Source organism: Amblyomma maculatum, unplaced genomic scaffold (assembly GCF_055883805.1).
Source record: "Amblyomma maculatum isolate TAMU_Amacu unplaced genomic scaffold, ASM5588380v1 scaffold_13, whole genome shotgun sequence".
Taxonomy (NCBI): Eukaryota; Metazoa; Arthropoda; class Arachnida; order Ixodida; family Ixodidae; genus Amblyomma; species Amblyomma maculatum.
In genome coordinates this window covers 38,589,149-38,605,717 of record NW_028146738.1, presented here as the reverse complement: position 1 = coordinate 38,605,717, position 16,569 = coordinate 38,589,149, and positions in this window count along the sequence as shown.

Below are 16,569 nucleotides of genomic sequence, written 5' to 3'. Positions count from 1 at the left end.
TTATGTTTCTCGGTAGCTAGTTTGCAAAATGTCGGACGTATTTTCAGCATTTGGCAGCTATATTTTTGGTGTATTTTTGCAACATTTTTGTAATGCATCAAAAATATGAGTGCATCACATTTTTCATGTATTTTTAGTGCATTCCGAGAATGGTTTAAATTTATGCTTTTAGTGTGTTATTAGTATATCTTTCTTGGTTTGGAAAATATAACTGCAACATATTTGTAATGCTCCAAAAAATATAATTGCATCCTATTTTTCATATATTTTTAATCCATTCCAAGGGTACTTTCTGCCAGCATGAAAAATAGGTCAAGCACATTAGTAATACTTTCAAAGTACATTGTCAGTCTATTGGTGGAAGATTTTGTGAACCCTGCCAAGCTGAAGAAAGTACATTTTAAGTATGTTAGAAATATGCTCAATAGGCAAAAAGCATATTTTAAACATATTTATATTAAGATATCCCCTTCATGGATCACTGCCTTGTCGTGGCGGAGGGGCTTGCGAAACTCGATGAAGTCGTGAGCTCTGCTGTGTAGGGCCACCCAAGATAGACAGGTCACGGCAGAGAGTTCTGACAAAATGTGATTCACTGGAGAAGGTAATGGCAACCCACTCCAGTATTTCCTGCCAAGAAAACCCTATGGCCAGTCACAATACCATTATCGATATGGCGCCGGAAGATGAGCCCCAGAGGTTGGAAGGCGTCCCAGATGTTACTGGGGATGAACAAAGGGCGATTCCTAGTAGCTCCAGGACGAATGAAGCGGCTGGGCTAAAGCCAAAAGGACGCTCAGTTGTGGATGTGTCGGGAAGCGACCGGAAAGTCCGATGTTGCAAGGAGATATATCACATAGCAACATGGAATGTAAGATCTATGACGCAAGGTAAACTAGATATCGTCAAGCGAGAAATGGACAGATTGAACATTGATATTTTGGGTATCAGCGAGCTCAAGTGGACCGGAATGGGAAAATTTAACTCCGGCGACCATTATGTCTTTTATTGTGGGCACGAATCCAAGAGAAGGAATGGGGTCGCTCTCATAGTAAACAGAAGAATGGGCAAAGCAGTGCTAGGGTACAACCCTAAAAACGACCGAATGATTTCACTTCGGATACAAGGTCACCCTTTCAACATAACAGTTATCCAAGTCTATGCACCGACCACTGCTGCTGAAGAAGCTGACGTTGAGAGATTTTATGCGGACCTACAATGCCTTTTAGACCGCACCCCATCATCAGACGTCGTTTTTCTCATAGGAGACTGGAATGCTAAGGTCGGGAGTGAAGAAATATCCGGAATTACAGGCAAGTTCGGTCTTGGTGAGCCAAATGAAGCTGGGCAGAGGCTAGTAGAGTTCTGTCAAGAAAACAACCTGACCATAGCGAATACTCATTTTCAACAGCACAAGAGGCGCCTGTACACATGGATTTCACCGGACGGTCTGTACAGGAATCAGATCGATTATATTATTTGCCGGCAGAGATGGAGAAGCGCTATACAAGCAGTAAAAACAAGGCCTGGGGCCGATTGTGGCACCGATCATCAGCTTCTTGTTGCCAAAATTAAGCTTCGGTTGAGGAAAACGCAGAAAACTAGAAGGCCTTTCAGGTATGATCTGGATCAGATTCCATTAGAATATGCTGTGGAAGTGAGGAATCGATTTCAAGAATTAGATCTAGAAGACAAAGAGCCCGAAGAGATGTGGACTGATGTTCGTGATATAATACAAGAAGTTGCTACTAAAGTAGTTCCAAAGCAAAAGAAATGCAAAAAAGCAAACTGGCTATCTGAAGAGGCTTTGCAAATAGCTGAGGAAAGTAGGATGGCAAAAGGTATGGGGGAAAGAGAAAGATACAAGGTTCTCAATGCGGATTTTCAGAAAATAGCAAGGAGAGATAAGAATGCCTTCCTGAACATACAGCGTCAAGCAGTTGAGGACAACAGCCAATTAAGGAACATAAGAGCTCTGTATAAGACAATCAAAGATATCAAGGGAAGCTTCTGTGCTAAGCTGGGTGTGATAAAGGACAAACGAGGCAAGGACCTCACTGAAGCCTCAGAGATAAAGAAGAGGTGGCAGGAATACACAGAAGAACTGTACAAGAAGGACCCGGATGTGCAAACCCAGCATAGGACGGTTGTGATTACTGATCTCGAGCCGGGCATCCTGAAGAGTGAAGTTGAATGGGCCTTAGCCAGCCTTGCTAAGAACAAAGCTAGCGGAATTGATGGTATTCCAGCTGAGTTGCTTCAAAACCTCAACCACGACGCTGTTAACACACTGCATACATTATGTCAATAGATTTGGACAACCCTGCAGTGGCCACAGGATTGGAGGAGGTCAGTTTATATCCCCATTCCAAAGAAAGGCAGTGCCAAAGATTGTTCCAACTACCGCACGATCGCGCTTATTTCGCATGCTAGCAAGGTGATGTTAAAAATCCTGCAAGGTAGGCTGCAGCAGTATGTGGATCGGGAGCTTCCGGAAGTGCAAGCTGGGTTTCGCAAGGGCAGAGGAACTAGAGACCAAATTGCCAACCTTCGCTGGATCATGGAAAAAGCAAGAGAGTTCCAGAAACCCATTTACTTCTGCTTTATTGATTATGCGAAAGCGTTTGACTGCGTAGATCACAGCAGATTGTGGCAAGCTCTCCAAGAGATGGGAGTTCCAATTCACCTCATCTGTCTCCTCAGGAACCTTTATGAAGGGCAAGAGGCCACAGTCAGAACTGGGCATGGTCTTACTGATTGGTTTGCGATTGGGAAAGGGGTGAGGCAAGGCTGCATACTGTCGCCCTGCCTATTTAACCTATATGCAGAGTGCATAATGAGGAAGGCCGCTCTCGACGAGTCTTCAGCCGGAGTGAAGATTGCTGGAAAACGTATCAACAACCTTAGATATGCGGATGATACCACTTTAATGGCAGAAAGTGAAGTGGAACTCAAGAGACTTCTGATGCGCGTACAAGAAGAGAGTGAGAAGTTTGGGCTTAAACTGAACATTAAAAAGACGAAGATCATGGCGTCTTGCCCTATCAAGTCCTGGAGCATCAGTGGACAAGAAGTGGAAGCTGTGACAGATTTTCTGTTCTTGGGCGCCAAGATTACCTCGGAAGGAGACTGCAGCCATGAAATTAGGAGACGCCTGCTTCTGGGAAAGAGAGCAATGGTTAGCCTTGACCGTGTAGTAAAGAGCAGAGACATTAGTCTGCCAACCAAGATCCGTATAACCCGTGCTATGGTCTTTCCAGTTGTGATGTATGGATGCGAGAGTTGGACTGTGAAAAAGGCTGACCGCCGAAGAATTGACGCGTTTGAATTGTGGTGCTGGCGAAGACTCTTAAGAGTTCCTTGGACTGCCAGAAGATCAAATCAGTCGATATTGTCGACCATAAACCCTGACTGCTCATTGGAGGGTCAAATTCTAAAGTTAAAGCTCAGCTACTTTGGTCATCTGATGAGAAGAGAGGAGTCGCTGGAGAAAGATTTGATGTTGGGAAAGGTTGAGGGTCGCCGGAGAAGGGGTAGGCAGCGAACGCGATGGTTAGATGGCATTCTCGAGGCATTGCAGATGAAGCTATGTGATGTTAAGAAGATAGTGAGAGACCGGAAAGCGTGGCGTGACATGGTCCATAGGGTCACGAAGAGTCGGACACGACTGAACGCCTGAACTGACTGACTGATATTGAGATATGCAGTGTTGTACTCCTAGCATATTTATAACATATTTGTATGGCATTGGGACAAAAAAATGCGAAATTAATACGAAATAAATACAATGCGTTTGAAGTACATTTTTAGTGTGCCTGTTTTTTGCTAAGGGACATACTAATGTTCTCCAATTCCCAGAAGAAAATAGACTCATCGCTCGCCTCAGCTGCTTTCACGAGCCACGAGTGATGAAGCAGGTGTAGTTTAGGATGCTCCTCTCTGATTCTAAGCCATAACTTCCATTCACTACCAAATTGTCATTAAGAAGTCCTATTTGATATATATTTCACAAGTTTGCACCGAGAGGTCCGAAATTAATATTGGTATTTATTGTTGCATTTCTAAGGCCAACTTTCTGAGCATCGATTTCCTTTGGTTAACGTCCAAAAGCAACTCAGGCTATGAGAGACGCCGTAGCGGAGCACGTAGGCAATAGCGACTACCTGAGATTCTTTAACCTGCACTGATATCAAACAGCACACTGACGCCTGGCTTTTCACATCCACCGAAAAGCGTCCGCCGCAAGAAGGACTGCATCTCGCATAATTGAGAGCAGTCGAGCGCCCTACACACTGCGCATCAGCGGCGGGGATTTCTCAACACTGAACGTAGCGTGTGCTGTCAAACGTGCATCCACGTAGCAGTAATACACTTCGTTTGCGCGTGACTTTGGAGCAGTCGTTGTCTACTGGCTTCTAAGCGTCACTTTATATTTTTGTTTCGCTAATTCTGCAAAAGTAATGATCTGGTTTGGTTGTGGGGTTTAACGTCCCAAAGCGACTCAGGCTATGAGAGACGCCGTAGTGGAGGGCTCCGGAAATTTCGACCACCTGGGGTTCTTTAACGTGCACCGACATCGCACAGCTCACGGGCACCTTGCTTTTCGGGTCCACCGAAAAGCGGCCGCCGAGGCCGGGATTCGATCCCGCGTCCTTGGGAACAGTATTCGAGCGCCGTAACCCCTGCGCCACTCCGGCGGGGCAGTAATGATCTGAACGGTCTCATATTCTTAAAGCAAAGAGTGGATGTAGTTGGCCTTAGTATCTGTTGCAGTTAAAGCCTGTACTGGCAAATTAATTATTGTAGTGGCTATTTGATATTTGCCCCTTAATGGATCACTGCCTTGTCGTGGCGGAGGGGCTTGCGAAACTCGATGAAGTCGTGAGCTCTGCAGTGTAGGGCCACCCAAGATAGACAGGTCACGGCAGAGAGTTCTGACCAAATGTGATTCACTGGAGAAGGTAATGGCAACCCACTCCAGTATTTCCTGTCAAGAAAACCCTATGGCCAGTCACAATACCATTAAAGATATGGCGCCGGAAGATGAGCCCCCCAGGTTGGAAGGCGTCCCACATGTTACTGGGGATGAACAAAGGGCGATTCCTAGTAGCTCCAGGACGAATGAAGCGGCTGGGCTAAAGCCAAAAGGACGCTCAGTTGTGGATGTGTCGGGAAGCGACCGGAAAGTTCGATGTTGCAAGGAGATATATCACATAGCAACATGGAATGTAAGATCTATGACGCAAAGTAAACTGGATTTCGTCAAGCGAGAAATGGACAGATTGAACATTGATATCTTGGGTATCAGCGAGCTCAAGTGGACCGCAATGGGAGAATTTAACTCCGGCGACCATTATGTCTTTTATTGTGGGCACGAATCCAAGATAAAGAATGGGGTCGCTCTCATAGTAAACAGAAAAATGGGCAAAGCAGTGCTAGGGTACAACCCCAAAAACGACCGAATGATTTCACTTCGGATCCAAGGTCACCCTTTCAACATAACAGTTATCCAAGTCTATGCACCGACCACTACTGCTGTAGAAGCTGACGTTGAGAGATTGTATGCGGCCCTACAATGCCTTTTAGACCACACCCCCTCATCAGACGTCGTTTTTCTCATAAGAGACTGGAATGCTAAGGTCGGGAGTGAAGAAATATCCGGAATTATAGGCAAGTTCGGTCTTGGCGAGCCAAATGAAGCTGGGCAGAGGCTAGTAGAGTTTTGTCAAGAAAACAACCTGACCATAGCGAATACTCATTTTCGACAGCACAAGAGGCGCCTGTACACATGGACTTCACCGGACGATCTGTACAGGAATTAGATCGATTATATTCTTTGCCGGCAGAGATGGAGAAGCGCCATACGAGCAGTAAAATCAAGGCCTGGGGCCGATTGTGGCACCGATCATCAGCTTCTTGTTGCCAAAATTAAGCTTCGATTGAGGAAGACGCAGACAACTAGAAGGCCTCTCAGGTATGATCTGGATCAAATTTCATTAGAATATGCTGTGGAAGTGAGGAATCGATTTCAAGAATTAGAACTAGAAGACAGAGAGCCCGAAGAGATGTGGACTGATGTTCGTGATATAATACAAGAAGTTGCTACTAAGGTAGTTCCTAAGCATAAGAAATGCAAGAAAGCAAACTGGTTATCGAAGAGGCTTTGCAAATAGCTGAGGAAAGGAGGATGGCAAATTTATGGGGGAAAGAGAAAAGATACAAGGTTCTCAATGCGAATTTTCAGAAAATAGCAAGGAGAGATAAGAATGCCTTCCTAAACATACAGTGCCAAGCAGTTGAGGACAACAGCCAATTAAGGAACACAAGAGCTCTGTATAAGACATTCAAAGATATCAAAGGAAGCTTCTGTGCTAAGCTGGGCGTGATAAACGACAAACGAGGCAAGGACCTCACTGAAGCCTCAGAGATAAAGAAGAGGTGGCAGGAATACACAGAAGAACTGTACAAGAAGGACCCGAATGTGCAAACCCAACATAAGACGGTTGTGATTACTGATCTCGAGCCGAGCATCCTGAAGAGTGAAGTTGAATGGGCCTTAGCCAGCCTTCCTAAGAACAAAGCTAGCGGTATTGATGGCATTCCAGCTGAGTTGCTTCAAAACCTCAACCATGACGCTGTTAACATTCTGCATACATTATGTCACAAGATTTGGACAACCCTGCAGTGGCCACAGGATTGGAGGAGGTCAGTTTACATCCCCATTCCAAAGAACGGCAGTGCCAAAGATTGTTCCAACTACCGCACGATCGCGCTTATTTCGCATCCTAGCAAGGTGATGTTGAAAATCCTCCAAGCAAGGCTACAGCAGTATGTGGATCGGGAGCTTCCGGACGTGCAAGCTGGGTTTCGCAAGGGCAGAGGAACTAGAGACAAAATTGCCAACCTTCGCTGGATCATGGAAAAAGCAAGAGAGTTCCAGAAACCCATCTACTTCTGCTTTATTGATTATGCGAAAGCGTTTGACTGCGTAGATCACAGCAGATTGTGGCAAGCTCTCCAAGAGATGGGAGTTCCAATTCACCTCATCTGTCTCCTCAGGAACCTGTATGAAGGACAAGAGGCCACAGTCAGAATTGGGCATGGTCTTACTGATTGGTTTCCGATTGAGAAAGGAGTGAGGCAAGGCTGCATACTGTCGCCCTGCCTATTTACCCCATATGCTGAGTGCATCATGAGGAAGGCCGGTCTGGACGATTCTTCAGCTGGAGTGAAGATTGCTGGAAAACGTATCAACAACCTTAGATATGCGGATGATACCACTTTAATGGCAGAAAGTAAAGTGGAACTCAAGAGACTTCTGATGAGCGTACAAGAAGAGAGTGAGAAGTTTGGGCTTAAACTGAACATTAAAAAGACAAAGATCATGGCGTCTTGCCTTATCAAGTCCTGGAGCATCAATGGACAAGAAGTGGAAGCTGTGACAGATTTTCTCTCCTTGGGCTCCAAGATTACGTGGGAAGGAGACTGCAGCCATGAAATTAGGAGACGCCTGCTTCTGGCAAAGAGAGCAATGGTTAGCCTTGACCGCCTAGTAAAAAGCAAAGAAATTACACTGCCAACTAAGATTCGTATTACTTGTGCTATGGTCTTTCCATTTGTGATGTATGGATGCGAGCGTTGGACTGTGAAGAAGGCTGACCGCCGAAGAATTGACCCGTTTGAATAGTGGTGCTGGCGGAGCCTCTTGAGAGTTCCTTGGACAGCCAGAAGATCAAATCAGTCGATATAGTCGACCACAAACCCTGACTGCTCATTGGAAGGTTAAAGCTTAGCTACTTTGGTCATCTGATGAGAAGAGAGGAGTCGCTGGAGAAAGATTTGAAGTTGGGAGAGGTTGAGGGTCGCCGGAGAAGGGGTAGGCAGCGAACGCGATGGTTAGATGGCATCCTCGAGGCACTGCAGATGATGTTATGTGATATTAGGAAGATAGTGAGAGACCGGAAAGCGTGGCGTGACATGGTCCATAGGGTCACGAAGAGTCGGACACGACTGAACGACTGAACTGAACTGAGTGACTATTTGAGGGTCTAAACCAAGAGGCCGCGTAACACATTCTCTGTACGAACAAGTACTTTGACAACAATGAATCAGTAACAGGGGAAATAAAATGACTTACTAATCCTTTTGCCGAGAATAATTTCTTTTTTTGTCTGTATAGTGTGCAGCAAATATCTCTTTCCAGGCTCAACCTTTAACAGCGACTAACAGTGAATCATTGAGATTGAAAAAGCTTTCAGTGTTTCGGTCATTTAATTCACTAGTGGCCCCTTGCTAAAAATGCGATGCGCTTGAATATTTAGTCTTGGACATTGCATCATGCCAACCATATCCTCGACTACTTTAACTGCGTTATATGTGTTAACACATTTAAGACGATGCGCTTCACTGAAATGATCGTTGCGACTGGAACCTGCACTGCGTTACATCCATTCAGTGATACTGTGGTTACGATCTAGAACACCAAGTATGAGCGTCTAACAACTTGAATGAAACGTTAACTCCTATAATTATTCACCGGCTGGTGTTTTTGTTGTAGGTTTTGCACTGGTTGCTAATGCATAGAGTGAAGCTTCGAGGTCACGCTTTGTCTATATTCCCAACTATACGTTGTTCCAACTCACCACACACCATGTTTAGTAAATTTACTCCTCGTCTGCCTGCGCTACCATTGCAACCAACGGCTTTGAATTCAGCATCATTGCAAACAAGCGCCGCTCCACGTCCCCCTCGAAACCGAGGCGCATTCAGCAGTATCCGACTGTTTCGAGTTTTCAGGGGACCGTGATGTGGGCTGTGGAGTTTCGAAAAAAATCCTGTTTTTTGATGGTCATTGTATAAAATTTTTTATTTCATCTCAGTTATCCTCTTAGTCCAGTGTCCACAAAATCAAACCATTATTTTAACGTTTTCCGGCGAAAGCCTTTAATTCCTCATACTCACGTCCGGTGTCCTGTACCACTATAGCTGTCAATCATCGTAGCGTAGCCACGCTGGGCAAGTGATAAACTTATTTCAGTTCTCACTGTCTCGTGTCACGCCAGCGCGGTTGCCATGGGGACTGCCACCGCTAGTTACTGATACGAAGTGGTAGGGATAGATGTCAGAGATGACTGACTATGACTTCATGACCAGGGGACGTCATCATGACGTCACATCCGACCATATCAAATAAATGAAACTGACGTCATGATGACACCACATCCAGTCAGGACGTCAACAGGCAATTCCCGCATATACGAAGCTGACCCCGCCGACAGACCGATCCAGGCGTCTGTTTTCGCCTTTCATTTGGCGCTTCCTTGAACGCCACACCACACAGCACACAGGAGCAGAAACTGTACACCAAGTATCATCGGCGTTTCGAATTGGTTTGCAGGAAAGAAAAGGCGATGTCACAATTATCCGCGGACACCTTAACCGAGCCGTAAGAAAAAGGAGGGAGGAGGAACGTGGGATTGAAAGTAGAGAGAAACAAGTGCTGTAGTGGAGGACTTCATACCACCCTGCAATGCACGCCTTCGTTTCATGGTATTTTAATAGCGCAAAGTGCCCCGTAGATGTTTCTAGAAAATTTTAAAGGGTAGACGAACTGCGTTAAAATGCTGATTTAAAATAATTTGCCTTAGTGAATGTTTGTTCTGTTCAATGTCAATCTTGTTTGTTTTTTTCCCCGGACACAGTAGTTTCGCTCATCATTTTTGGTGGAGTAACCTGTAAACCGAAACAAAATGTGCAAAAAATAAAAATTGTTCAGTGGAGAAAAAAATTAGAAAAAACATTTAAGCTCGGTAATAAAGGGTTTCACGCGAAAGCGTATGTGGCCAGCCGAAAGCTCAACTTTAACCAATCCGAATGTACGTGCCTGCGTAGTCCTGCTATACAGTGACGGCATCCAGGAGCACCGGAAGGTGCATTCTTATTGAACCTACCCGCCGCAAATGAGCAATCAGAGATGACAACTCCTCCCAACTTTAACGCATCCATTGGTCTCGTTAAGTCACACAGGCCGTCAAAGAATCAGTGCCCATGTCAGCTGTCGCTGCAAGCTACTTGCGTCTGCTTGCGATTTTTCATTTAAAAAGCTCACGATGATGACGCCGACAACTCCAACGTTGGATGTTCGGATGAAAGGGGCTATTACAGCTACTTCGTTAAAATAAAACAACAACCAAACCCTTCAAAATTGATCTTTTCAGGATGGAGCGCTCATTAGTGAACAAACTTAGAAACCAATAATGTCGAAGAGAAAAAAGAGCGGGTAGAATATATTGTGAAGAAATCAGGTTCACAAGCCACGAAAGTAGCATTGAGAAGAGAGACTCACATGTGAGCGTTGGTTTAGTTCTCCTAAGAGACCAGCGTTGTAGCCTCTGGTGACGTCTGAAAGATTAATTCCTAGGCCAAAATGTCTTTATACCAGTGTGCTCCTGGCGACTCCTCGTTATGCAAGATATCATCTTTTCAGCACCTTGTGGTATGTTGCTGCGTGATATCAACCGCGCCCGATGCACTTGGCAGGGCTTCTATAGCGTCCGCTGTAGATGCGCTACGAGTGGAATCTTGCGCTCTTAGATACGCATCTATGACGCACTTCGCCAAAAATTCACTCGCAGCACCCCGCAGAAGCGTCTTGTGCTTCTAGGTTGTAGGCGGCTCAGTTCTTCCTTCTTTAAATGCCCCGTTCTCTATTAGGATTTAAATAGGGCTCCCGCAACATAAGAATTTAGTTTCGCTGAAAAGGAATACTGCGCGAGATTAGCAAGTCTACCTTACCTGGTAACCGACCGTGCCACCGGCTTTCGCAATCTCCACCATTTGCTAGAGGCGTCATCAACGCCCGAATGTCATTTATCCGGAGCATGTTTAACCCCAGCATTATAGCAGTAATATTTTGAGAGTGGATCCCCGAGGCGTAATTCCGATCTTCTTCTTCTTCTCCTTCTTCTTGGTTGGCTGAAACTTGCCACACGCTCACACGGGGAGAATGGCGATGCTGGTGTTTTCATATACAAGGAAATTTACACACGCGATTGCGGCAAAAGTAATAGCGTCATGCAGGAACGTCAACGGTAGGTTCCCAAAACTTGTTCTCTCTTCTTCCTGGTTCTCTCGCTGCAAGGTGAACAGTGAGTTCAGCTGGAATAGCTTTCTGAATACAACTTAAAAGGGACTACACAACTATACAAGGCGATAAGTTATTTTGGTGCTGTAAAGTCGATATTGCCATCATTACGGGACGCTAACATTTCATGTCGCCTCCTTGCTGTGTTGACCACTGGATTTACATATATTTACATCCAAAGGCATTCCATAGGGAACACCGCCCCATGGAAGATGGCAGTAATCTAACTGCTTGCTGTGTATTGTGAATAAATAATAACTAAAAAATCCGACGTAGTGGATTCGAACAGTTATCGCTGGTGTTCTATAAAGTATCGCAAATTCAATATTTAATTGTTTTTTGATTTCTTCATAAAGTTCACTTGCACAAAATTTCTGCTATTTCTCGCTAGATGGCGCCGCTTCGAGGACTCTCTGAAAACAGCTGACAGATATGCTGAACGAACGAAATAGCGGTCCCAAGAGGGCACCGACATCTCGACGTAAGTGGCGAATCGAGCATTATCAGCCATGAACTATTGAAATCTGTCAACGAATAATCACCTGAAAGACTGCCGACGAGGCACATGTTGTTACTCGCAGCGAAATTGCCGAGAACTTCAATTTTTGACTTTATTTGTGTTTACATTTGCGGGTATAACAGACCTGAAATGATCAGAAAACATGAACTCCGACGAGCATAGGTAGCCGCATAGACATCTGACATGAAGAATATCATTTTATATAAAGCGAAATTTTGGATGGTGAAATTTTTACAGAATTAATTATTCGCCGCCTTCCTCAGTGAAACTTCGAGATGCCACAGTAAGCGGGCTACAAGGGTACGCAGTTTAACTTGCAGAAAAGTGAATTTTCGCAACCAAAAATGTGTCCTTTAAACAGAATTGAATATAGCAAAAAAAAACAGAAAAAGCATTTCGGCAAGAATACAGGATTATATTTAAGTATATAAATAACAGCGTACATTCCAATATTGCAAGAATTGTATGGATATTGCAAAAGCTCTTTAGCAGCCTTTGTATGGTGAGATCGGATTTCTCACACATAGATTTCTCACTAAATTAAAAAAGCAGCTTGCTAAAACAACAAAAGAAAAGAGACAGCTATCTCATCCTCCATTTTTTCTCTCCATTTTCTTCATTCTCTCATTCTCCATTTAAAGTGATAATACTTGAGGCGATTTGAAATTAAATTCAACAATTATTAACTGGGGACATCAAGCCATACCTCTTTCTCATCTCATTTGTCTCTTTCGCTAGGTGTTAGACGTGTTATGCTAGTCAGGTTTATTGTCTTAGCATTAGAGGGACGCTTCTTGAAGTGTTATATGGTTATCGCGGTTGTCTAATTATTTACGTGCAGTGTTGTCGTACGCATGTTTAACAAAAAGTTAGGTTTAACAAAAGACCGAGTGGGGGAGGTGCTTATTTCGGTCCTTTCTGTGAAGGTTTTATTGCTGTCAGTTCTTGACTGCGATCAGAATGAAGCAAACAACACAGACCCAAAAAACCCTCCAGCAGTGGCACGTGGCTCAGTAAGTTAGAGGTAAGGGCCAGCTGGTGAGACAAAAAGTAGATGGGCCCCGCCAGGGTGGCGGAGTGGTTACGGTGCTCGACAACTGTTCCCAAATATGCGCGATCGAATCCCGGCATCAGCGGCCGCTTTTCGACGGAGGCGAAAAGCTATTCGCCCGTGTTGTGTGCGATGTCAGTGCAGCTTAAAAAAACCCAGGTGGCTGAAATTTCCGTAGTCTTCCACCACGGCGTCTCTCATAGCCAGAGCCGCTTTGGGACGTTAAACCCCAAAAACCAAACCGAACCAAACAAAGTAGATCGGAAGAACGTAGCGCTGAGACGGAACAAGAGAAGGTGAGGACAGAACGGGCACTGCTGTTCAAAGTGTGTGAAATGATAATTAAATGCTTCCGACCAATGAGGAGATAAGGTACAGGTCTCTGCGATACGGTCTTTTTTCAAAATACGTGCCTTGCCTTGGTAAAGGGCAGAATAATCTTCCCAATTGCCATGATCATGTAATTCATTGTAGACAGGAATTGCAATTTTTGGGTGAACTATTCTGCTCGTCATCAGCAAAGGGTGGTTCAAGTAAAAATGTGTATTTATGATCTAACGGGCCTACATTGTTTATGCAACGCAATTAATTTTTTCAATGACAAACCTTTGCATGTTTCTCTTAGGTAAAGGATCCTTTCCGCGCCTCCTGCTAAAGGGTAGAATTCGTGCTGCAAGTATATAGTAAGGGCATCTTTTCGAAGTCTTCTAAATGATAATCAGTCCAACTGGTCACCGCGGAAGGATTCATGAAGGGGAAAAAGGAAGATTATCGCGAGAACGCGAGTGCCACGTGCTGCTTTGGGAACGTGGCTCGCGTAGGAGCTGCGACTGCGGTGACGTATCTAGCCGCTGGCTGACCAAGTCAGAAGACCAGTTTCCGAATCTACCGGGACATTTACTCCGAGCTAACAGCCTGATTTCTGCCCAGGAGTGACAAGTATGCACAGGCGTATGGACGGCCCTTCGGGTTCAGAAACGTGGCCCTAGCTGACGATGTGGTCAATGCCTCCCACTCCGGGCCCCACTACCCTCTCCGCCGAGTCCGATTTCGGGGGATTCTGAGGAGCTCGCACTATTGTGTCTCGGCTCAGGAGACTTCCATACATACGCCATGCATGGCATGCAGCTCTCGGGCTCCCTAATTCGGCCCAATCGGAGCAGCCGGCTGCCGCGAAAGGAGCCTGGGGTAATTTTCCAGTGTCAGCGCCAGCGCCACTCGCGGCACGAGACCAGTCGAGAACTGCCAGCAGAGCTGGTAGAGTTCTCGGACACACATGACATCAAGCTTTCCAACTGTGAGAGCTCCGGAGAGCTTCCCCCAGCACTGCTGGTGTCTGCAAATGCAGAGCAGTCCGCCCCTAGGACCAAGCCAGATGGCCTGTTCAATGGCAACGCGGACCTGTTGGCCCCACAGCGTAGCGAGGAGCACGATGTTCTTGAACAAAGCTTCTACTGCACCGAAGATGTGGCCGGCAGCAAAGACACGGGGTTGCCGGTCAGAAAAGGCGCTGGTTCTGATGCAAGATGTGCCGTCGTGCCTGGTGTTTCGTGGAGCAAGCAGCGTCGGATGCAAGGATGACCACTCCACATGCGTCAACAGGTCTACGCTTGCTTTCGGGACCATGGACTTGACCTACACCAATGCTTCTTCCACTGCGCACGACTGCACTTTTGCAGTGGACAATGAAGCTTCCTCCGCTTGTCTCATACGTGGGGTTCTTAAACACTGCTTTTATTGGTATGACGCCGCAGCATTAACGCGGCTTGTCTGCGTCGCCAAATACATATTCTCATTAGTGGTCATGAACTTTGCACAGGCTTAGTGAATAAACTATTTCTTTGTTATCTTTCTTATCTAATAATTATTCTCCTGGAATACAGCTGTCGGCTACAACAATATGTCAAATACCACATAATGTAGACATAAAGTACCTCTTAACATAGCCATTCAAATGTTCCTGAATGACCAAGGGGTACAATATGTCAGACTCTTAAAGCTAGATTCCTGGAGGGTTCGATTCCCCTCAATCTCCTATCTGTATTGACAGCCTGTTATGGCACCTTCTATCAATAGGCGATGTCAAGTGGTCGCGTGGTGTAATTAAGCTATTATAAGGATTATCTGTCCCCGTCTATATCAGCTGCCATAGCTATACCCATGATTTTTCTCACAAAGCCGAAGATGACGGTGGCAATGAAAATGAGTGAATTATTTATTTTTGAGAAACGGGTTTTTAACGCTGTCATGATAAGCAGATATATGATCTTGTCCATGGCCCTATTTTCTACATCATCAGCTAAGCGTGCTTTTAGTATGTACTGATATAAGCTGCAAAGAGCTGTGTAGACTTTTCCTGTAACCGATATTTCATTCATGGTATAACAAGCCTTCCTCACATTGCCAGGGCCCCGATAGACCAGCGCGAGCCACAAGTAGTAGATTTCGAGGAGACAGGTTACGCATAGAGTACAAATGTCATTAAAAAGAATTGAGACTTATAATGTTGTCGCGCTTTTACCTATAACTTCAGAGCACACGTTTTCGTAATGTTCATCCATGAAGGCAAGAGAAGTATCGCCTGTCACGAAAATATATATCTTAAAAGAAAACGTTGTGCGTTCGCTTTCTTGCCGCCCGGACCTTTTCACGATGTCGGTAAAGCAGAGCAACGTGCTCGCGGCCTTTCAGCCATACAGCGATAGAATCATCGTTGCAAACCAGCTTCATCCACATAAAGATAAGGTTTATAGCACGTGGCAGGTATGTCGGCTGCGCCACCTAAAACCAAGGATGTTGGCTATCTGATGGTGAACAAACGCAGAGTTATTCTGGGATGTTCAACCCTATAAATCAACCAAGCAAACAACCGAAATATCTGGCACTAAGAATCAGGTAGATGGGGGGCCGGCGAGGATGCTTCCGGGCCAGACGGATTTCACCGCTCAATGCGACTTAGATGTTGTATTTCTGCATATGCTATGCACTTCTTTTTTTTTATCAATATTTATTGCCTCAGGGCATCAGTAGCGTATGAGATGAAGGATGAATAAATGATTAAATGAATGGAAAAATGTTGGCTGATTTTATGAAGTCCTGAAGTGAGCGATGATGAGGTCCCTGCGTCCAAGTGACGTATGAGGCAGGATTGGTTGCTGAAAGGCCAGCTATGCTCAGGTGCCGGATTCGTGTTGGCTTGAGTGCTGGGCAGTCCCACAGCAAATGGTGGATGTCAACCTCGATATCTTCGTTTTTACAGATCGGGTATCCTGGGCGAGGATATAAGTGTTGAAAGTATGACCACGCCCTAGTTACAGCTGGTGTAAGGGCAACACCGACCCGGATCTTCCTAAGCACCAACTTCCTCTGCACGGGTGAGACCGCGGGGAACGGATATCGCACACGGAGGGATAAGTCCACGTGTGCGGCGCCGAAAGTGCTCCTTTCTTGACAAAAGGGGGGTAGCATCGTCGACTTCGAGAAGCCGTGGGATTGATGCGTCTTGGCTCACGAGGCGGGTTGCAAAATCAGCTTGACTTTGGGAAGGCCGCAGATCCTGTTGGACCTGCTCAATGCGTATTGATTGTGGGATGCGAGCCGCAAGCTGGTGGATGTCCTGTCAAATGTTAGGGCAGCGGCTGACACGTCGGAGCGGACGTACTGCTTGAAGTGCGTCAGTGCGGATGACAACGTGGGCTGTAGGGAGCATGGTTATAGAAATCACGGAGCAGAGTGCCTCCTGAACTGCCACAAGCTCAGCGCAAAAAGATGTAAGTTGTTCCGAAAGCTGAAACGTAGTTGTCTGATTCAGGCTAGGTCTCCGTGGACAGAAGATTGCCGTTTTGGCTTCACAGC